General features: G+C 55.6%; 1 protein-coding gene and 1 long non-coding RNA gene across 2 annotated transcripts in view; one reads left to right on the top strand and one right to left on the bottom strand.

The window, feature by feature from the left end:
- Positions 1 to 2,038: 2,038 nt before the first annotated feature.
- Positions 2,039 to 22,289, top strand: part of RAP1GAP2 (RAP1 GTPase activating protein 2) — a 276,444-nt gene continuing 256,193 nt past the window's right edge. The window contains exon 1 of the mRNA XM_050765818.1: positions 2,039 to 2,092. The gene's annotated coding sequence lies outside the window, so the exon portion shown is untranslated. The remainder of the gene's footprint in view (positions 2,093 to 22,289) is intronic.
- On the bottom strand, positions 7,807 to 10,231 carry LOC126939971 (uncharacterized). Its single transcript, XR_007720508.1, has 3 exons — positions 10,203 to 10,231; positions 8,071 to 8,106; positions 7,807 to 7,841 (listed from the first exon to the last, which is right to left on the bottom strand). It is a non-coding gene; the product is annotated as an uncharacterized LOC126939971 (long non-coding RNA).

Here is a 22,289-nt window from a genome sequence, read left to right as displayed (position 1 = left end):
TCCCCCAAGATGGAGTCTTGCTCTGTCGCCCAGGCTGGAGTGCAGTGACACGATCTCAGCTCACTACAACCTCCGCCTCCCGGATTCGAGCAATTCTTCTGCCTCAGCCTCCTGAGTAGCTGGGATTACAGGTATGCACAAATACGCCCTGCTAATTTTTTTTTTTTTTTTTGTAGTTTTAGAAGAGACGGGGGTTTCACCATATTGACCGAGTTGGTCTCGAACTCCTGACCTCAAACAATCCACCCGCCTCAGCCTCCCAAAGTACTAGGATTACAGGCGTGAGGCACCGCGGCCAGCCACCTTGCCTGGCCTCCCTGCTATCCTTTCTTTCTCCCACAACTATCCATTGTGATCCTGCTCTGGGTCAGGCCCTCAAGGAAGACCAGGGTACTGCCTCCATGGGCCACACATCCTGGTGGGAGAGACAGACAATAAACATGTAAACGCAGCGACAAGAGAATTTCCCAACATGACCGGTGTGCTGAAAAACTCACGCAGGGCATCGAGATAATGAGCGGCCAGTGGGTGTGTGGAGACTCTGGAAAAGGTGGAAGACCTCTCCAAGAAAGTGACATTTGAACTGAGTCCTGAAGGGCACAGGGGCGACCATACAAAGAAGCTGCTGGTGAGAGGTGTTGAGTGGGTGGTGGGGAGGGGGCACAGGGCGTGGGGTGGAAGAGTCCTTCTGCAGGGGGAGCAGCAAGTGAAAGGCTGTTCTAGAAGCAGAAGGCCATTGTAGCCAGAGCAGAGTCATGACCGACAGGGTCATGAGGCCACGACCCACAGACAGAAGCGAAGATTTCCGTGCAATTAAAGGAATGGCTTTCTAGCACTTAGAGCTGCCTGAGGATGGCGTGGGCTCCCCCGAGGAAGAGAACTTCCCATCACTGGGAGTGTGCAAGCCATAGTCAAAGGCCGCTCTCCGTGGAGGTTATCGAGGATGAGACTCAAGCTTCCCAAAGGCTGGCTAGAGGACCCTTCGTTCCTTCATCCCCTTCACCTTCAGGAGCATCCTTGGTCTGGCGGAAGCTGGGGGGATGTCTGTGGAGTGCATGGATGAAAGTTCCAGGCCGAGCGCGGTGGCTCATGCCTGTCATCCCACCACTTTGGGAGGCCGAGGCGGGCGGATCACCTGAGGCCCGGAGTTCGAGACCGGCCTGGCCAACATGGCAAAACCCCGTCTCTACTAAAAATACAAAAAGTAGCCGGGTATGGTGGCGGGTGCCTGTAGTCCCGGCTACTGGGCAGGCTGAGGCACGAGAATCGCTTGAACCCGGGAGGCGGAGGTTGCAGTGAGCCGAGATCGCGCCACTGCACTCCAGCCTGGGGGACAGAGCAAGATTCTGTCTCAAAAAAATCCAGTCTCCAGATCCCAGGCAGCGGGGAGTTTCAGGGGTCTGAGCAGCCCTGGGGACTCGCAGCATAGCACTCTGTACCCCGTCCCGGGTCCCGCGCAACGCAGAGCTAGAGGGAGCCCCAGAGTATCTTCCTCAGTAGATCAGGAGCCCCCAGGCCTCACCGCACCTCCGTTCCCCATTGCCCCCGTTGCATCTTCCAGGAACCCCTGGAGGGCAGGCTGCTCCTTCTCTCCCCGGGTCCTCTGGGCGCACCTGCCCCGCCCCGCGCCTTTGTTCCGGAGGAGCCGCCTTGGGCAGCCCCCAGGGCGCTCAGGACCCGCTGTACCCTACGCCACCGCCTCCCGGTGCCTGCCCCTCCGCCCCCTCTCCGCGGCTGCGCCAGACGATCCGCAGCGGCACAGGGACCAGGGCGCGCCCCGGGTGGCGGAGGCGCGGCGACGGCGGGAGCTAGAGGACCCCTGACCCTGGATCGGCGCGGGCTCCGGCTGCGCGTGCGCGGCGGTGGCGGCGGGGGGCGCCAGGTGTGCGGGCGGCTGCGGCTGCGGAGGGCGCGGCTTTGTGCGCTGGGGCCGGGCCGGGGTGCGCGCGTGCGCGGCGGGGCTGCTGCGAGGGACCCCGCCGCCCCGGAGGAAGAGGAGGAGGGGGCTGGGCCGAGGGTGGGGGCGACCGCAGGGACCGAGGTGCCCTTCGCTCCGGGTCCGGAGGCAGCCGCGCGCCAGGCGGCGCAGAAGGTCAGTGGTCCCCGGGGCTGGGATTCCGCAGCCAGGCTGGATCGGGACGTGCGTCCTGGTGTGACTGACGGGGAATCGGAGCGTGTGTGGAGTGTGAACGCGTGTGTTTGCAGACAGACACCGGCACGTATGGACGGCGCGAGCCGGTGCTGCGATCCCGCGGAGCCATCCGGCGTCACGGGCTGTGCTGGGGAGGTGGGGTGACCGTCCTCAGAAACCCCCGCGGGTGGGGCGCTGCTTACACGTCCACCTATAGGGTGTGTGTGCGTGCGTGAGGTGTGCAGCCCCTGTCAGAGTCTGGCGAGAGAAGCTGACCGGCAAGGAGGTCAGAGATGGGCTGTTTACAGGTGGCGGTAGAAGGAAAACAGCCAGGAACCCCAGGAGAACCCTGGAGCTGGGCTGGAAACCCCCCCATCCCATCCTCGCTCCAGCCTGTGCCTGTTGCAGGGAGAGGAGCTAGGGTGGTGGGGTGCTGGCTGAGAGGCCTTCAGGGATCTTTGGGAGCGGGGCCCGATTCCAGCCTGATCCTCATTTCCAGAGGCCTGGATGGGTGTGGGGGTGCCGGCCCTGGCTGGGGAGTCTAGGGCAGGCGTGTGTTCAGGAGACCTCAGGGGTCCGTGTAGACTGTCCTCTGGCTTTGCTGGCACCAGGCGCTGTGTGTCTGGACCTGGGAGCTGGCTGAGGGATCCCCTTCCTTCCTCTCATTTGTTTTCTATAGCTGCCCCTACATCCTTGTTAACAAACCTGAAGGGCACTTATATGCCAGTGGGGTTTGCTGGGATGTGCCCTGTTGAGCGGCTCTTATCAGAGAAGCCTCCATGGGAATCAGAGAGTTGTCCTGAGCCAGGTGCCAGGGCTCTCGGGTTCTTTGCCTGTTTTGTGACCCTGGGGCCATCCCTCAAGCCCTATAGGCCTCAGTTTCCCATGGCGCTCTGCCCTCCCCCTTCTTCCTGTTGCGGGGTGGGGAATAAACAGCTCGCACAGCTGCCTGGGGCCGGGAGGCTGGGAGGCGGGGAGTGACTCAGGGCCTGTGAGGTCTTGGGCAGTAATATTTCAGGGGAAAGTCCTGGCACATCCTTTTGACTTGGGCAGGAGTTGGGCGAGGCTCTGCCCTCACCTCCAAACTGTGGTGCTGGGTTTTCTGAGTCCTGCGGTGGGGTGGGGTGGGCGTCTGTTGGATCTGGCTGCTCAGGCTTCAGGAAGCTGCCTCTGGTCCCTCCTTCCTTCCCAGATGTCAAGGAGTTGGAGAGGGATGGGGCTGGGGGGCCTGGCCACGGGGTGGGATGTCGGGGCTGGAGCTGAAGAACTACAGCAGCCACTCTTGGTCCCTGTGTTTGGTGTTACTGAGCGGAGACAGATTCTAAGCTCAGGTAGGGTCGGGGCGGGTCTAAGTGGGACTGCTCAGCTCAGCATGTTGAGGCGATTTGGTGGGAGGTGGCCTCCGCTCCAGAGAAGAGGACCCTGCTGCTGGAGGCGCGCTTGCAGCCCTCCTCACCCTCTTTCCCATGACCCTCTCTGATCAACTTTGGCTGAGCCACCATGGCTCAGAACGACTTGAGCCTTGAGGGAAAGGGACCCTGGCAGGGATGGGGGTGGTGGCAGGGTCACATAGTGGTTAAGCATGAAGGCCCTGGTGTCACTCAGAGCTGGGTGTGAGTCCCAGCTCCACCACCTACTGCTGTGGCTGCACCTGCATTCCCCTCCATGGGAGCCTGAGAGAAAGGCTTGCAGGCCGTGGCTTATTTGGGAAGCGATCTCAGGAAACAAGGGCGAGGACAGCGGATTTGAAGGAGAGGAAGGGGAAGCAACTATTTGATTATTCCCACCGCTCTCCTGGGCGGTGTCCCGAGGAGCCTTACAGACAGAACTGCTCTGCTGGGGAGAGAAACAGGGAAGCATTTACCCATTAGCTCCGTCCCCTGCCGGACAAAGGTGGCTCCGTGGACATTCACTCCCGTGTGGACTTCCAGATTGCACACGTGTGGGGCCCAAGTGGTTTCCTGTGGGTATTCCACACGGCAGCTTCCAAGAAGGTCCGGCATGACCTGACATGAAGCACTGTCACGTTGCACCTGTAAGACGCTGCTTGGAGCCTGCAGGGACCTGGTCATGGCAGAAGTGTTTGGAGTGAGAGGTGGGGCCAGAAGGGCTGGAAGCAGCAAACTGAGGTGTCTAACACCGTGTGACCTTGGGCAAATTACCTGACTTCTCTGAGCCTTGGTTTCCTTAGCTGGGTGTTTTAAGTGTTAATGAGGCATGTATTGAATTTGTGAACATGCTGATGGGCCCACAGCAGGGGCTTCACCCCGGGTATTTCTGTATGGCCAGGAAGACCACACAGCCAGAGTGGCTCAGATAGTCATTCATTCCAGTGGAGGTGGGCCCGCATAAGATAACCTCTAAAGACTCCTCCCGGTCATGGGACCTGGGGCTCCGGGGCGAGGCTGCTGACCTGGTCAGTTCCTCTAGGACTGTGGCCCAGTTTCCCAGACCTCCTGAATGCTTCCATTTCACAGCCTGTGAATTGGAGTCAGCGACGTCCTGCTCCTGGGCTGGCCACTCAGAGGTACCTCTTCCTGGGCTCTGCCCCAGGAGGACAAAGAAACCAGCACTGGGCAGAGGAGGGCGAGGGGAGTGGGGGGCTCAGAAGCAGGTGCTTGAAGGAGGAGTGGAGGGAGGGTGGATGCTGACATATCTGGCATTGGGAGCTGGCATATGGTCATGGGCATGGGTCTGGGCCGTAGTCAGTGGGGGAGGACAAGGCAGGGGGCTGGGGGAGTGCAGGAAAGGAAGGTGAGCCGGTTGACAGAAGGTGGCCAAGAAGGATGGAAGAGACGGACGGAGAGTAGGTTGGGCAGCCTTGGGGTGTGGGGATTCACAGCGTCTGGGGTGGTGATGACCAAATGGGAGGGTGATGGGGTGGCACGAAGGAAGGGAGGGCAGCAGGTGAGGTCTAGTTCAGGCTTCCTAGGGTGTAAGCTGGAGCAGGTTTCATGGTTCGTGGTACAGCATCCACAAGCCTCCTCATTTTTTTTTTTTTTTTTTTGAGACGGAGATTCCCTCTTGTTGTCCAGGATGGAGTGCAGCGGCGCAATCTCAGTTCACCGCAACCTCCGCCTCCTGGGTTCAAGTGATTCTCCTGTCTCAGCCTCCCAAGTAGCTGGAATTACAGGCATGTGCCACCACATCCTGCTAATTTTTGTATTTTTAGTAGAGACGGGGTTTCTCCATGTTGGTCAGGCTGGTCTTGAACTTCTAACTTCAGGTGATTCACCTACCCCGGCCTCCCAAAGTGCTGGGATGACAGGCGTGAACCACCACCCCTGGCCAAAGCCTCCTCATTCTTTTTTCCATGGTGTCCACCTGCCCCTCCCAGGCCACCACCCCCTTTGACAGGGGAGGAGCTGTCTGCAAACGCTTAGTTCCTGTTATGAGCGGTGGTTGGAGAAGGTCCGGAGGTGCCTTTGCCAAGGCCTGTTGCCATGGTGTCATGGTGGGCCTTGTCTCCCTACCGTCTCCCATCTCTGAGCAATGTGCCACCCCTCCGGGAGAGGTCACAGAGTGGGGAAGGTGTCCAGCTGTCTCTTTGCTCATGCATAGCCAGCTCAGGCTGGCCTTACAAAGGTCACTGCGTTCATCCCTCTGCCTGCAGGCAAGGTCACACCCAGCCGACGCTGGGAGATGGAGCAGCCGCTGTCTTCATTACAGTCATTTAAAGTCTACTCCGATCTCTGCAATTTGTTTTTAATAAGTGTAATGAAAAATAAAGCAGTGATATCAGCCTATTCATCTGCTCCCCTTTTAAAGAGGGCATCTCATAGATGATCCTCTTCTTGTCCATACCTCTTTCAGTGCTTTCGTGCCTGTCCAGTAGGAAGTTCTTTCTCATGTCTGATGTCAGCCTGACATGCTGTACTGTTTTTGGGTGTGTTTTGCGTTTTTGATTTTCTATTTGTTGCAACCGTTCAGGGCTTCTAGATGGTTCTAAGGGGATTCCTGTCTACCTGCTCATGATCTGGAGCAGGTTCAGGGGCACCCAAGGCAGGTGTGATGCTAAGGCATGAATCGTGCTTTGGGGGAACTGGCCTGAGACAAGGCTGTGCCCAGCCCCCGGCCCCGCCCATGCTCTGGTTCTGGACTCTTGCGGCTGTCAGGGCCAGCTCGTTCCCAGTCCTTTCCCTAGTTCAGATCCAGGATTACTGGCCTTCTTGGACCACGCTGGGCCTGCTGGTTTGGCTCTGCCAGGTCTGGGTCAGCAGATGGCAGCAGGCATGGGCACCTGGGGGACCCTGGCAGAGTCAGGGCCCTGCCGATTAGATGGCTGGTGGTGAGCAAGAGCCGGAGGGGAGAGACAGGGAGTGACAGGCAGTCGGGAACACTGAGGTGTGCCTGTGCATGCGGACACACCTGTGCTTGGCGTGCACGTGTGGGCCTGGAGGGCTTGTTGCTGGACTGCTGTGTCTGGACGTCTCTGGGTGGCTGTATGTGGTTCTTCTGAGCACGTCTCTGTGTGTGAGCACATCTCTGTGTGAGCACGTCTCTGTGTGTGTGCATGTCTCTGTGTGTGCACGTCTGTGTGTGTACGTCTGTGTGTGAGCACGTCTGTGTGTGTGCACATCTCTGTGTGTGAGCACGTCTCTGTGTGAGCACATCTCTGTGTGTGCACATCTGTGTGTGAGCACGTCTGTGTGTGTGCACATCTCTGTGTGTGTGCACGTCTCTGTGTGTGCACGTCTGTGTGTGTGCACGTCTGTGTGTGAGCACGTCTGTGTGTGTGCACATCTCTGTGTGTGTGCACGTCTGTGTGTGAGCACGTCTGTGTGTGTGCACATCTCTGTGTGTGTGCACGTCTCTGTGTGTGCACGTCTGTGTGTGTGCACGTCTGTGTGTGAGCACGTCTGTGTGTGTGCACATCTCTGTGTGTGTGCACGTCTGTGTGTGAGCACGTCTGTGTGTGTGCACATCTGTGTGTGTGCACGTCTCTGTGTGTGCACGTCTCTGTGTGTGCACATCTCTGTGTGTGTGGCACGTCTGTGTGTGAGCACGTCTGTGTGTGTGCACGTCTCTGTGTGTGCACGTCTCTGTGTGTGCACGTCTGTGTGTGTGCACATCTCTGTGTGTGTGCACGTCTCTGTGTGTGTGCACGTCTCTGTGTGTGCACGTCTCTGTGTGTGCACGTCTGTGTGTGCACGTCTGTGTGTGCACATCTCTGTGTGTGCACGTCTCTGTGTGTGCACATCTGTGTGCACATCTCTGTGTGAGCACATCTCTGTGTGTGCACGTCTGTGTGTGAGCACGTCTGTGTGTGAGCACGTCTCTGTGTGTGAGCACGTCTGTGTGTGTGCACGTCTCTGTGTGGCACGTCTCTGTGTGAGCACATCTCTGTGTGTGGCACGTCTGTGTGAGCACGTCTCTGTGTGTGCACGTCTGTGTGTGTGCACGTCTGTGTGTGAGCACGTCTGTGTGTGTGTGCACGTCTGTGTGAGCACGTCTGTGTGAGCACGTCTCTGTGTGTGAGCACATCTCTGTGTGAACACGTCTCTGTGTGTGAGCACGTCTGTGTGTGTGTGCACGTCTCTGTGTGTGCACGTCTGTGTGAGCACGTCTGTGTGTGAGCACGTCTGTGTGTGTGCACGTCTCTGTGTGTGCACGTCTGTGTGAGCACGTCTCTGTGTGTGTGCACGTCTCTGTGTGTGCACGTCTGTGTGAGCACGTCTGTGTGTGTGCACGTCTCTGTGTGTGAGCACGTCTGTGTGTGTGCACGTCTCTGTGTGTGTGCACGTCTGTGTGTGTGCACGTCTCTGTGTGGCACGTCTCTGTGTGAGCACATCTCTGTGTGTGCACGTCTCTGTGTGAGCACATCTCTGTGTGTGAGCACGTCTCTGTGTGAGCACGTCTCTGTGTGTGAGCACGTCTCTGTGTGTGAGCACGTCTCTGTGTGTGCACGTCTGTGTGTGTGCACGTCTGTGTGTGAGCACGTCTGTGTGTGTGCACATCTCTGTGTGTGTGCACGTCTCTGTGTGTGCACGTCTCTGTGTGAGCACATCTCTGTGTGTGGCACGTCTCTGTGTGTGCACGTCTGTGTGTGAGCACATCTCTGTGTGTGTGCACATCTCTGTGTGAGCACGTCTGTGTGTGTGCACATCTCTGTGTGAGCACGTCTGTGTGTGAGCACATCTCTGTGTGTGCACGTCTCTGTGTGTGTGCACGTCTCTGTGTGTGTGTGCACATCTCTGTGTGAGCACGTCTGTGTGTGAGCACATCTCTGTGTGTGCACGTCTCTGTGTGTGTGCACGTCTCTGTGTGTGTGTGCACATCTCTGTGTGAGCACGTCTGTGTGTGTGCACGTCTGTGTGTGTGCACGTCTCTGTGTGTGCACGTCTCTGTGTGAGCACGTCTGTGTGTGTGCACGTCTGTGTGTGTGCACGTCTCTGTGTGTGCACGTCTCTGTGTGTGTGCACGTCTATGTGAGCACGTCTGTGTGTGAGCACGTCTGTGTGTGAGCACGTCTCTGTGTGTGGCACGTCTCTGTGTGTGCACGTCTGTGTGTGTGCACATCTCTGTGTGTGGCACGTCTCTGTGTGTGGCACGTCTCTGTGTGTGCACGTCTGTGTGTGTGCACATCTCTGTGTGTGGCACGTCTCTGTGTGTGCACGTCTGTGTGTGTGTGCACGTCTGTGTGTGAGCACGTCTCTGTGTGTGGCACGTCTCTGTGTGTGCACGTCTGTGTGTGTGTGCACGTCTGTGTGTGAGCACGTCTGTGTGTGAGCACGTCTCTGTGTGTGCACGTCTCTGTGTGTGTGCACGTCTATGTGTGTGTGCACGTCTATGTGAGCACGTCTGTGTGTGAGCACATCTGTGTGTGGCACATCTCTGTGTGTGCACGTCTGTGTGTGTGCACGTCTGTGTGTGAGCACGTCTGTGTGTGAGCACGTCTGTCTGTGTGCACATCTCTGTGTGTGGCACGTCTATGTGAGCACGTCTGTGTGTGAGCACGTCTGTGTGTGAGCACGTCTCTGTGTGTGGCACGTCTCTGTGTGTGCACGTCTGTGTGTGTGCACATCTCTGTGTGTGGCACGTCTCTGTGTGTGGCACGTCTCTGTGTGTGCACGTCTGTGTGTGTGCACATCTCTGTGTGTGGCACGTCTCTGTGTGTGCACGTCTGTGTGTGTGTGCACGTCTGTGTGTGAGCACGTCTCTGTGTGTGCACGTCTCTGTGTGTGTGCACGTCTATGTGTGTGTGCACGTCTATGTGAGCACGTCTGTGTGTGTCTGTGTGTGGCACATCTCTGTGTGTGCACGTCTGTGTGTGTGCACGTCTGTGTGTGAGCACGTCTGTGTGTGAGCACGTCTGTGTGTGCACGTCTGTGTGTGAGCACGTCTGTGTGTGGCACATCTCTGTGTGTGCACGTCGCTGTGTGAGCACGTCTCTGTGTGAGCACGTCTGTGTGTGAGCACGTCTGTGTGTGTGCACGTCTCTGTGTGTGCACGTCTGTGTGTGTGAGCACGTCTGTGTGTGTGTGCATGTCTCTGTGTGTGCACGTCTGTGTGAGCACGTCTGTGTGTGTGTGCATGTCTCTGTGTGTGGCACGCCTCTGTGTGTGCACGTCTCTGTGTGAGCACATCTCTGTGTGTGTGGCACGTCTCTGTGTGTGCACGTCTGTGTGTGTGCACGTCTCTGTGTGTGCACGTCTGTGTGTGTGCACGTCTCTGTGTGAGCACGTCTCTGTGTGTGTGCACGTCTCTGTGTGTGAGCACGTCTCTGTGTGTGTGGCACGTCTTTGTGTGTGCACGTCTGTGTGTGTGAGCACGTCTCTGTGTGTGTGGCACGTCTCTGTGTGTGTGCACGTCTCTGTGTGAGCACGTCTCTGTGTGTGTGCACGTCTCTGTGTGAGCACGTCTCTGTGTGAGCACATCTCTGTGTGTGCACGTCTGTGTGTGCACGTCTCTGTGTGTGAACACATCTCTGTGTGTGCACGTCTCTGTGTGTGTGCACGTCTGTGTGTGAGCACGTCTGTGTGTGAACACATCTCTGTGTGTGAGCACGTCTGTGTGTGTGCACGTCTGTGTGTGCACGTCTCTGTGTGTGAACACATCTCTGTGTGAGCACGTCTGTGTGTGCACGTCTCTGTGTGTGAGCACGTCTCTGTGTGTGCACGTCTGTGTGTGCACGTCTGTGTGTGTGCACGTCTCTGTGTGTGCACGTCTCCGTGTGAGCACATCTCTGTGTGTGTGCACGTCTGTGTGTGAGCACGTCTGTGTGTGTGCACGTCTGTGTGTGAGCACGTCTGTGTGTGTGGCACGTCTCTGTGTGAGCACGTCTGTGTGAGCACGTCTGTGTGTGTGAGCACGTCTGTGTGTGCACGTCTGTGTGAGCACGTCTGTGTGAGCACGTCTGTGTGTGAGCACGTCTGTGTGGCACGTCTCTGTGTGGCACGTCTCTGTGTGGCACGTCTCTCTGTGGCACGTCTCTGTGTCGCACGTCTCTGTGTGGGCATTGTTGCGTGTTCTGGGTTGTTCATGGGTACTTTTCTCTGGATACGTGTGCCGGCCACCTACTGGGTGTCTCCAGGGTTCTTGAGAGTGTGCCCATCTGGATGGCAGGTTTCCCTGCAGGGTTTCCTGCCCCCGCGGAGGCTCCCTTGAGTCTTCTGCCATGCCCCGTCCCGCCCTCTCTCCAGGCTTCCTTATCCTGTTCGTCCCTCTGTCTGAGGAAGTTGCTTCTCCCCCTCTGGCTGTGTGGGCGTCCACTGCCTTCTGGGCAGGGCCCGAAGAGGGACGGCAAGTCCAACCTCCAGCCCCATCCTCCCGAGCTCTGAGCTGAGGAGATGAGTCAGGGAGGGCTGCAGGGGGTGGGCAGAAATGGCCTGTGTGTCAGCTCGCTGCAGGGAAGTGTGTGCTCCTGCCCGCCTCCACCTGATCCACCCTCAGTGGCATGTGCACCAGTGCACCTGTGATGCGGCTCCCTTACCTGGCTATTCATACTCTCTTCCCCAGTAGCCTTGGTTGGCACAGTTTCTGATGGGGAGCAGAGTGGTCACTGGGGCTCTGGGCATCCAATGGGGGCCTTGGCCTTAGCGTAATTCATCTCACCATAATCATTGGCGCTAATGGAGCTCTTCCTGCACCCAGCCCTGGACTACACACTGCACATGTAATCAGCTCTTTGCTCCTCAGAACAACCCCATCCCAGGGGATAGTAGGTCCTGTCAGGGGGGTTCGAAAACATCCCTGGCCAGTCATGGTGGCTCACGCCTGTAATCCCAGCACTCTGGGAGGCTGAGGGGGGTGGATCATCTGAGGTCAGGAGTTCAAGACCAGACTGGCCAAAGTGGTGAAACCCCGTCTCTACTAAAAATACAAAAAATTAGCCGGGCAGAGTGGTGGGCACCTGTAATCCCAGCTACTTTTGAGGCTGAGGCAGGAGAATCGCTTGAACCCGGGAGGCGGAGGATGCAGTGAGCCAAGATCGCACCGCTGCACTCCAGCCTGGGTGACAGAGCAAGACTCCGTCTCAAAACAAACAAACAAACCACCCCCATTTTATGAGGAAGTTTCCCTGTTTTATGAGGAAGTTTCCCTGTTTTATGAGGAAGTTTCCCCATTTTATGAGGAAGTTTCCCCATTTTATGAGGAAGTTTCCCCGTTTTATGAGGAAGTTTCCCTGTTTTATGAGGAAGTTTCCCCGTTTTATGAGGGAGTTTCCCCATTTTATGAGGAAGCAGAGGCTCAGAGAGCCTGGGTTACTTCCACAAGACCTCACAACTAATAAGTGATGGAGCCGGGTTCTGAACCCAGACCCGTTCTTCTGCTGTTCCCTCCGCTCTTCACAAAGCTGTGAAGCTGTGTCCATCTCGTTTGGCAGTCTCCCTCTCAGAGAGGCCATCCCAGATCACCCCTCTACACAGGGCTCCCGAGCCATCTGGTCCCACCCTAGTGTAAATACCTGCATAAAGGTAGCCCTCATTTATCCTAACTTCCTAACCCCCTCTTCCCACCTAGAGCAGGGATCTGTCTGTCTTGCTCACTAAAATATTCTTTTTTTTTTTTTTGAGACGGAGTCTCGCTCTGTCGCCCAGGCTGGAGTGCAGTGGCCGGATCTCAGCTCACTGCAAACTCCACCTCCCGGGTTTACGCCATTCTCCTGCCTCAGCCTCCCGAGTAGCTGGGACTACAGGCGCCCGCCACCTCGCCCGGCTAGTTTTTTTTTTTTTTGTATTTTTTAGTAGAGACGGGGTTTCACAGGGTTAACCAGGATGGTCTTGATCTTCTGACCTCGTGATCCGCCCGTCTCGGCCTCCCAAAGTGCTGGGATTACAGGCTTGAGCCGCCGTGCCCGGCCTAAAATATTCTTAGAACTGGCAGACAGCTTGGAACATAGTAGGGATGCAACAAACATTTGATGAATGAATGAATGAATGAAGAGAGGGCTGACTCCAGACCTAAGCTTGAAATCCCTCCTCTGTTGTGTCTTTTACACAGCAGGGACCGTTGCAGAGTGGCAGGAGCACAGGCTCTGGAGCCAGCTTGCTTTGTTCAAATTCTGGCCCTGGCAGTGTTCCGGTTATCTAATGCTGCTTAATAAACCACCCAAAGGCCGGGCGCGGTGGCTCAAGCCTGTAATCCCAGTACTTTGGGAGGCCGAGGCGGGTGGATCACGAAGTCAGGAGATCGAGACCATCCTGGCTAACATGGTGAAACCCCGTCTCTACTAAAAATACAAAAAAACTAGCCGGGCGTGGTGGCGGGCGCCTGTAGTCCCAGCTACTCGGAGGCTGAGGCAGGAGAATGGCGTAAACCCGGGAGGCGGAGCTTGCAGTGAACCGAGATCGCGCCACTGCACTCCAGCCTGGGTGACACAGCGAGACTCCGTCTCAAAAAAAAAAAAAAAAAAAAAAAAAAAAAAAAAAAAAAAAAAAAAAAACCACCCAAAGCTTATGGCTTTAAACACTGGTGACATTGATTTTGCCCATGAATCTGCAACATGGGCAGGGTTCAGTGGGGATCATGCTTCTCCACTCAGCATTGTCTGGAGTGGTTCAAGGTCTAGGGCTGAAGCCATCTGAAAGCTCAGTTGTTCACGCGTCTGGCGTTTCTTGCTGGCTGTTGGCTTTGGGTCAGTTCTTCTGCACACGGGCCTCTCTGTGTGCTGTCTCCACATGCTAGATTGGGCTTCCTCCCAGCATGGTGGCTGAGCTAAGGGACAAGCATGTCCAGAAAGAGAGCCAGGTGGAAGCTATTTCACTTTTAATTTAATTTAATTTATTTATTTACTGAGATGGAGTCTTGCTGTGTTGCCCAGGGTGGAGTGTAGTGGCGCAATTTTGGCTCACTGCAACCTCCGCCTCCTGGGTTCAAGCGATTTTCTTGCCTCAGCCTCCCAAGTAGCTGAGACTACAGGTCCATGCCACCACGCCCGGCTAATTTTTTGTATTTTTAGTAGAGACGAGGGTTTCACTGTGTTAGCCAGGATGGTCTTGAACTGCTGACCTTGTGATCTGTCCTCGGCCTCCCAAAGTGCTGGAATTACAGGCGTGAGCCACTGCGCCTGGCCTATTTTTATTTATTTAGAGACGGAGTCTCGTTCTGTCACCCAGGCTGGAGTACAGTGGCGCGATCTTGGCTCACTGTGACCTCCACCTCCTGGACTCCAGCGATTCTCCTGCCTCAGTCTCCCAAGTAGCTGAGATTACAGGTGCCTGCCATGACGCTTGGCTAATTTTTGTATTTTTAGTAGAGACAGGGTCTTGCCATGTTAGCCAGGCTGGTCTTGAACTCCTGACCTCAAGTGATCCGCCTGACTCGGTGTCCCAAAGTGCTGGGATTACAGGTGAGAGCCACCGCGCCCGGCCAGCAGTTTATTCTTTTAGCAGCAGTTACACTTTTGCCCACTGATCCCCTGGCCACAGGTGAGGCTGGGTCTGCCCAAACGACAGGGTCTGTCCCCAAATCCCCACCCACTCTCATGTAGTCCAGAAGGCACCTTACTGTACAGAGCCCTGCTGAGGGTGGGGCCTGTAATGAGGAGAGAAGGGGGAACTTGAACGGAAAAGACCTTTTCTGTCCCAGTTTATTATCTCATTCCAGGTCAGCCCTGCTTCCTTCAGGGGGCCTGGGACACGTGTTGCTGATGGAGATACTATGAGGCTGGGGCTTGGGCAGAATTGCTCTGGGCCTGGGGCTGGGGTGAACCCCAGCAGACCACCATCTTTATCCAGGGAAAAATCAGGATGGTGAGGCCTGAACATGCTGTGTTTGAGCTGAGGGAGCTCTCTGCTTCTCCCTGTCCCTGCTGCCTGCTTCCACCTGAGTCACTGTTCGTCTCCTGAGGCGTCATCCCTCTGCCTCGCTTGCTAGCCTCGGGGAGGAATCTCAGGGTTTGCTTCTCGTGGCCCGGGTTAGGGCTGCTCCTGAGCCGAGCGTTGGCAGGGGGCCCAGGAAGAATCTGGGGTTTGCTCGAGCCCAGCCTGGCAGCATCTCCCATGTAACACAGCCCTCGTTTAGGGCCTGCTCTGCTGTGAGCCTTCCCTGAAGGAATGGCAGAAGGGCTCAAAGGGGGGCTCTGGGTTTGATTTCTGCTGTCACTTTCCAGCCCTGTGACCTTGAACAAGTCTCTTAACCTCTCTGAGGCTCCAGTGACTTACCAGGAGGGAGACTGTGGTATGGTAAAGATGAAAGGAAGTAAAAAGTATGACATCTTTTTTTTTTTTTTTTGAGACGGAGTGTTGCTCTTGTCACCCAGGCTGGAGTGCAATGGCGAGATCTCGGCTCACCACAACCTCCGCCTCCTGGGTTCAAGCGATTCTCCTGCCTCAGCCTCCTGAGTAGCTGGGAATACAGGCACGCACCACCACGCCGGGGGAATTTTGTATTTTTAGGAGAGACGGGATTTCTCCATATTGGTCAGGCTGGTCTCGAACTCCCGACCTCAGGCGATCCTCCCGCCTCGGCCTCCCAAAGTGCTGGGATTACAGGCGTGAGCCACCGCGCCCGGCCTGAAGTTATTCTTCACAGATGAAAAACCTGAGGCAGAGGGAGTTTCAGTGGTTTCCCCACAGCTACATTTAACGTCAGAACTGGGGCTGGAATCCGTGTGTTCTGACACTAGGTGGTGGTTGGTTATCTTTTGCAACAAGGAGGATTTCCCCCTCCCTTCAACCCCTTCTGCCAGAGGGCGACATGACTGACATCCTAGAAATAAGCCGAGGAAGACGCTCCCTTTCCTCCGCGCACTGCCCAAGCCTGCCTGCAGAGGGCGCGAACGCACCTTCTGGCCGGTCCTGTGCGGTGCCAGGTGCCCTGCCTTAGTAGGGGAGGGCGGGAGTGACCCAGCTGCGTGGGTGTGGGCAAAGGGTTGCTTGTGTGATCTCCTTTAGTGAGAAGCTCCTTCAGACAGCCCCCACGGTCCACGCCTTTCTTTTTTTTTTTTTTTTTCAATTTTTATTTTTTTTTTATGTTTCGAGACGGAGTCTCCCTCTGTCGCCCAGGCTGGAGTGCGGTGGCGTGATCTTGGCTCACTGCAACCTCTGCCTCCCGGATTCAAGCGATTCTCCTGCCCCAGCCTCCCAAGTAGCTGGGATTACAGGCGTGCGCCACCACGCCCGGCTAATTTTTGTATTTTTAGTAGAGATGGGGTGTCACCATGTTGGTCAGGCTGGTCTTGAACTCCTGACCTCAGGTGATCTGCCCGCCTCGGCCTCCCAAGGTGCTGGGATTACAGGCCCGAGCCACCGCACCCAGACTTTTTTTTTTTTTTTGAGATAGAGTCTCGCTCTGTCCCCAGGCTGGTGTGCAGGGGCGCAATCTGTGCTCACTGCAACCTCCGCCTCCCGGGTTCAAGCGATTCTTCTGCCCCAGCCTCTCAAATAGATGGGATTATAGGTGCATGCCACCATACCTGGCTAGTTTTTGTAGCTTTTAGTAGAGACAGGATTTCACCATGTTGGTCAGGTTTGTCTCGAACTCCTGATCTCAAGTGATCCACCCGCCATGGCCTCCAAAGTGCTGGGATTACAGGTGTGAGCCACGATGCCCAGCTTTGTTTTTTTGTTTTGTTTTGTTTTGTTTTGTTTTTGAGACAGAGTCTTGCTTTTTGGCCACACTGGAGTGCAGTGGTGCTTACTGCAGCCCCAGTCTTCAGGGCTCAAGTGATCCTTCCACATCAGCCTCCCACATAGCTGGGACTGCAGGCGCACGGCACCATGCCTGGCTAATTAAATTTTTTTTTTCTGTACAGATGGGGTCTTACTATGTTGCCGGGACTGGTCTCAAACTCCTGGGCTCAAGCAATCCTCCTGCCTCAGCCTCCCAGAGTGCTGGGATGACAGATGTGTGCCACTGCACGCTGTGCCTGTTTTTTTTTAACTTGAATTTTTAGGATATCTTCATATATTTACATATATTAATGGCTACCTCATTATTTTCAGTGGCTGGATAGTATTCCAGTATACGCTCATTCTGCAATGTAGTTAATCCTCAGTTGATGATCATTTAGATTATTTTTTGAATTTGCTATTATAGTGATATGATTAACATCTATATGCATAGATCATGTCAACTGGTATGAGTTAAGCTGTTCAGTAAATTTCATTTTTTTTTGAGACGGAGTCTCTCTCTGTCACCCAGGCTGGAGTGCAGTGGCGTGATCTCGGCTCACTGCAAGCTCCGTCTCCTAGGTTCATGCCATTCTCCTGCCTCAGCCTCCCAAGTAGCTGGGACTACAGGTTCCCGCCACCACGCCCGGCTATTTTTTTGTATTTTTAGTAGAGAAAGGGTTTCACCGTGTTAGCCAGGATGGTCTCGATCTCCTAACCTCGTGATCTGCCTGCCTCGGCCTCCCAAAGTGCTGGGATTACAGGCGTGAGCCACCGCGCCCGACCTTTCTATCATCCTTTATCGTCGTGTGGTTTACGAAGGAAGCAGAGGCCAGTCTAAGTTTCCCCTTGGATGAATAGTAGGCTGAAGTCTCAAAAGAGTAGGTGACCTGCCCCCAGTGACTTAGAGGTGGAGCTGGGATGACAGCTGAGCTCCAGGGGGTTAGTACTGGGGCTGGATGGGTACTACTGTCTGGATGGGGGAGGATCTGGGTCTGACCACCTAGTACCTGCCTCACTTGGTACATCTGTTTCCTGAGCTTCCTGTAACTGCCTCATCCCCATGCCTGGGAAGCAGCTTGTCTTATCTTTCAGCTCCCGTCGGTGGCTCTGAGGTCTGAGCTGCCCAAGCAGAGGAAGCTACATTGTCCCTTCCTCCTGTCCTGCCCCGAGGACCAGGGGACACAGTGGAGGACAGGAGCCTGTCCTTTCCCCTCCTCCAAGCCCAGCCAGCTTTCTTGGCTCTACCTGCCTCAAAAGCCCATAGAGGCCGGGCGCAGCGGCTCACGCCTGTAATCCCAGCACTTTGGGAGGCTGAGGTGGGCGGATCTTTTGAGGTCATGAGTTCGAGACCACCCAGGCCAACATGGCAAAACCCTGTCTCCCCTAAAAATACAAAAATTAGCCAGGTGTGGTGGCGGGTGCCTATAATCCCAGCTACTCCAGAGGCTGAAGCAGGAGAATCACTTGAACCTGGGAGGTGGAGGTTGCAGTGAGTTGAGCTGGTACCACTGCACTCCGGCCTGGGGGAAAGAGCGAGACTCTATCTCTAAAAAAGAAGAAGAAAAAAAAAGCCCATTGAACTGGGTGGGTTCCCTGGAGCTCTGCCCTGGGGTTGGGATTCTGGCTGGGGTTCCCCGAGGAACACCCACAGCCCTTGTGAACTGTGACCCACAGCAGGCTCTGGGAAGCGCTGTGAACCTGAGAGAGAAGGAGCCCGTCCAGCCAGGCACTGAGGGTACCTGGGTACTTGCTCTTTCTATTTTCATTATTCTCTCCCCAGCAATGAGCTGAGTTTTGCTTTAGGACCTTAGTTTTCCCGTCTGTAACATGAGCACTGACGCACTGTGCATTTCTGTGGATCCAGAATTAATGGGGCTGATGATCATCAAGCTGGGTTAATTGGGTTGGATCCCTTCAATTCCCTGCGCCTCAGTGTCCCTATCTGTAAAATGGGATAACAGGGCACCCTCTCACAGGGCGTCGTGAGGCTGGAAGGTTCAGTGCTTTGGTCCACGCTGGCCCACAGGAGGCTCGCAGATGCCGGTGCTGCCTTGACTCTCTTGTGCCCACAGCTCATCCTCCTCTCCCCGCTGGCTGCCGAGTCCGCTGAGCTCTGGGAGGAAGCTGGGCTGCGCTTCACGGGGCCAGGAGGGCTGGGCCTGCCTCACAGAGTGCTTCCCTTTTCGCTTTCTTTTTTTTTTTTTGAGACAGAGTCTCACTGTCACTCAGACTGGAGTGCAATATCACGGTCTTAGCTCCCTGAAATCTCCACCTCCCAGGTTCAAAAGATTCTCTTGCTGAGGCAAATTAGCTGACCAGCTAATTTTTGTAGTTTTAGTAGAGACGGGGTTTCACCATGTTGGCCAGGCTGGTCTTGAACTCCTCGACCTCAGGTGATCCGCTCGCCTCGGCTTCCCAAAGTGCTGGGATTACAGGCGTGAGACACTGCGCCTGGCTGCTTCCCTTGTCTCTTGACTCACAGTCCCTCCCAGGGAGCCCACGGTCCCCTCGCTGTGCACCGCACATGGAAGAGGAACCACGGGGTCAGAGCAGGGGGGGTCAGGAAGCTGCGCCGGACTGAAGCAGGGGCAGAATTGCCCTCGACAGTAGTGGTAGCAGCTCCCGTGACGGCACTGGGGCCCCGTGCTGAGTGTTTCTGTTCGCTGATAGCCTTGTGAAGGTGGTGGCAGCTGCCCCAAATTATAGAAGAGAAAACCGAGGCCGAGAGAGGTTAGGTAACTTGCCCGAGGTCACTGAGCCCCAAGAAAGGAGAGGAAGGCCCTAGGAAGAGGCTCTCACACCCTGCGGGCCTCGTGACGTGCCATGAGCCATCTGGAGAAGTCCCTTCCCCATTTCCCGCCCTCAGTCTGGGGGCGCATGGGCCCCTGGATCTGCCTAGTTTCTCCAAGGTTCCTGGATCCCAGTGGCATCGAGGAAGTCCAGGCTGCTGTGAGTTCTGCACCCCGGTCTGCTGAGGCAGCCAGGCCAGTCCTGATCTTTGGCCGGGTGTCTGAATCGTGAGTGTTGTTTGTGGCTGTTGGGGACACACCCCTGGGTGGGGGAAACCAGCCTCAGGGTGGCAGCAGCGGAGGCCTCGAAACGCGCCCCTTCCCTCGTCTCCAGGCTGCCGTTCAGATGTCTGGGCCTGGGCTGGAGTCTGTCCCAGCTCTGGAAACACTTGGTCCCGGTGTTCATACCTGGCTGTCCCCATAGACTGGGAGGCCCCAGATAAGAGCATCTGTCAGCGTTGTCTTCCCCTAGAATGCGTGCGGCAGGCAGCTTTCACATGTGGTTAGTGTGGGTGGTGGGGTGTGCCCAAGTGTGATGTTACTATCACCCCGCTTCTCTCTCATGCATGAAAGCACATCAACGTACACTCCAAAGATGGCGCTGTCATAACTCCCTCTAATTGATGTTTTTAAAAAGTAAGTAATTTGCAACAGGATTTTTTTTTTTTTTTTTTAGACGGAGTCTCGCTCTTGTTGCCCAGGCTGGAGTGCAGTGGCGTGATCTTGGCTCACTGCAACCTCCGCCTCCTGGGTTCACGCCATTCTCCTGCCTCAGCCTCCTGAGTAGCTGGGATTATAAGCATGTGCCATGATGCCTGGCTAATTTTTGTACTTTTAATAAAGACAGGGTTTTACCATGTTGGCCAGGCTGGTCTCGAACTCCTGACCTCAGGTGATCCACCTACCTCGGCTTCCCAAAGTGTTGGGGTTACAGGCGTGAGCCACCGTGACCGGCCAAAAGATTGAGTCTCAAGGGCATCATCTGAGCTCCAGGATCCAGGAGCTCGAGGAGACATGGTGAAACCCTGTCTCTACTAAAAATACAAAAATTAGCCGGGCGTGGTAGTGGGCGCCTGTAAACCCAGATATGTGGGAGGCTGAGGCAGGGGAATCACCTGAACCAGGGAGGTGGAAGTTGCAGTGAGCCGAGATTATGTCACTGCACTCCAGCCTGGGTGACAGAGCAAGACCCTTCTCAAAAAAAAACAAAAAAACAAAAAACAAAAAAGACATTATCTTTCTCCTCTTTCCCTTTCTCTGTCAGTTCTCTTCTCTGCCTTCCTGTAAGTCGGTTTCATTTTCCCTGCAATCTCCACAGCCCCAGGCTTTCATCTCGTGCTTTAGCAGGGGAAGCCTCTTGGGATGGTGTCTTGTTGGGTTAACTTAGGTCTCTAAACCAGTCCCCGTAGCCAGGAGCGAATACCTTGGCTGGCCAGGCCTGGTCAGGTGCCCACTCCTGACCCCGGAGGTGGATTGAGTGCAGAGGGTTCTTCTCAGAGGGAGGCCGGATGGAGGCAGGGCAGGCAGGACCCAAGGTCTCCACGGTACCTGCTGAGCGCTTTCTGGGTGCAGGTGGGTGCCACTGGGGTGAGAGGCACTTGTGGCGCTCTGCAGTGGCCATCCAGTGGGAAGCCACCGCAGAGCATGAACCACACAGTCCTAACTTTCCTGGGGCAGAGGTGAGGGTTGGGGGAAGCCTCCAGGCTCCTGCTGGGGACTAGCTGCCTTGGAAGTAGAGAGTCAGTCCCCAGCCCTGCACCGGCCCAGGACCCTGGAGCTGCTCCCCCAGTTCAACCAGGGCTTGAGGCCCCTGTGGTGTCCCCTGCTATGAAGGAGTCAAGAAAATAGAAATCCTCACCAGGCGGGGTGGCTCAAGCCTGTAATCCCAGCACTTTGGGAGGCTGAGACGGGCGGATCATGAGGTCAGGAGATTGAGACCATCCTGGCGAACACGGTGAAACCCCGTCTCTACTGAAAATACAAAAAAACTAGCCGGGCGAGGTGGCGGGCGCCTGTAGTCCCAGCTACTCGGGAGGCTGAGGCAGGAGAATGGCGTGAACCCGGGAGGCGGAGGTTGCAGTGAGCCAAGATCACGCCACTGCACTCCAGCCTGGGTGACAGAGCCAGACTCCGTCTCAAAAAAAAAAAAAAAAAAGAAAAAAGAAAATAGAAATCCTCGTGCCGTTGGCGCACAGGCTGGGGTTGGCCATTATGCCTGGCTAATTTTTGTATTTTTAGTAGAGATGGGGTTTCACCATATTAGCCAGGCTGGTGTCGAACTCCCAACCTCAGGTGATCCACCCACCTCGGCCTCCCAAAGTGCTGGGATTACAGGCGTGAGCCACCACACCTGGCCTTTCTATTTTTGTTTTTTTTTTTGAGACTTTTTTTTGCCTTTCTCCACTGCTTCGGGGGTAGGGTGGGACCTGGGGCCCTATCTGTGTCCACTCACCCCAGTGTCTGTTGTAGTGTACATGCCACATCCCTTTGAGGGGCTGCCATTAGTAAGTGGCTGCTGGCCAGTTACTATGTGTGTGTGTGTGGGAGAGACCCCTGAGGGAGGTGGCCAGGCGTGGTCAGCACCAGTGCATGCAGAGAGGAGCACTAGCCCTGTGGTGTGCAGACTGGCTTGCGTGCAGGACACGCTAGCCCTGTGGCATGAGGACCAGCACCTGAGCATGCAGAGATGAGGACGAGCCCTACGGTTCAGCTGGGAAGACAAGTCAACCCGCCCGCGGTTCCGGCTCACCCACCCCACACTGCCAGCGTGAAGCATGCCACTGCTCTGACCTCTGTCTAGACACTTGGGGTGGGGGGCGGCTGACAGGTACAGCTCTGTGCCCGTGTGTGTGTGCATGCGAATGCCCCTTGCAGTGTGATGTGGTCAAGTATGTGGGTGAGTCCCTGCGAGCACATGTGTATGCATTCGTGTCTGTGTACGTGTCCAGTGGGGCTTTGTCAGTATATGAGAAGTGTGCGCAGGTGTCTCTGTTGATGCCTGTGTGAAGTGGCGTGTGAGTGTGCATTTGTGCACAGAAACGTGTGCAGCGCTGTGTTCAGGTGTGTACAGGTGCCTAATGATATATATGTCTGCGTGCATGTATATGTGTGTACCTGGGTATCCTGAGTGTGTGTGCAGGTGTCTAATGATATGTATGTCTGCGTGCATGTATATGTGTGTACCTGGGTATCCTGAGTGTGTGTGCAGGTGTCTAATGATATGTATGTCTGCGTGCATGTATATGTGTGTACCTGGGTATCCTGAGTGTGTGTGCAGGTGTCTAATGATATGTATGTCTGCGTGCATGTATA

Source organism: Macaca thibetana, chromosome 16 (genome assembly GCF_024542745.1).
Source record: "Macaca thibetana thibetana isolate TM-01 chromosome 16, ASM2454274v1, whole genome shotgun sequence".
NCBI classification, from domain to species: Eukaryota; Metazoa; Chordata; class Mammalia; order Primates; family Cercopithecidae; genus Macaca; species Macaca thibetana.
This window is presented reverse-complemented; position numbering and strand designations above follow the sequence as displayed.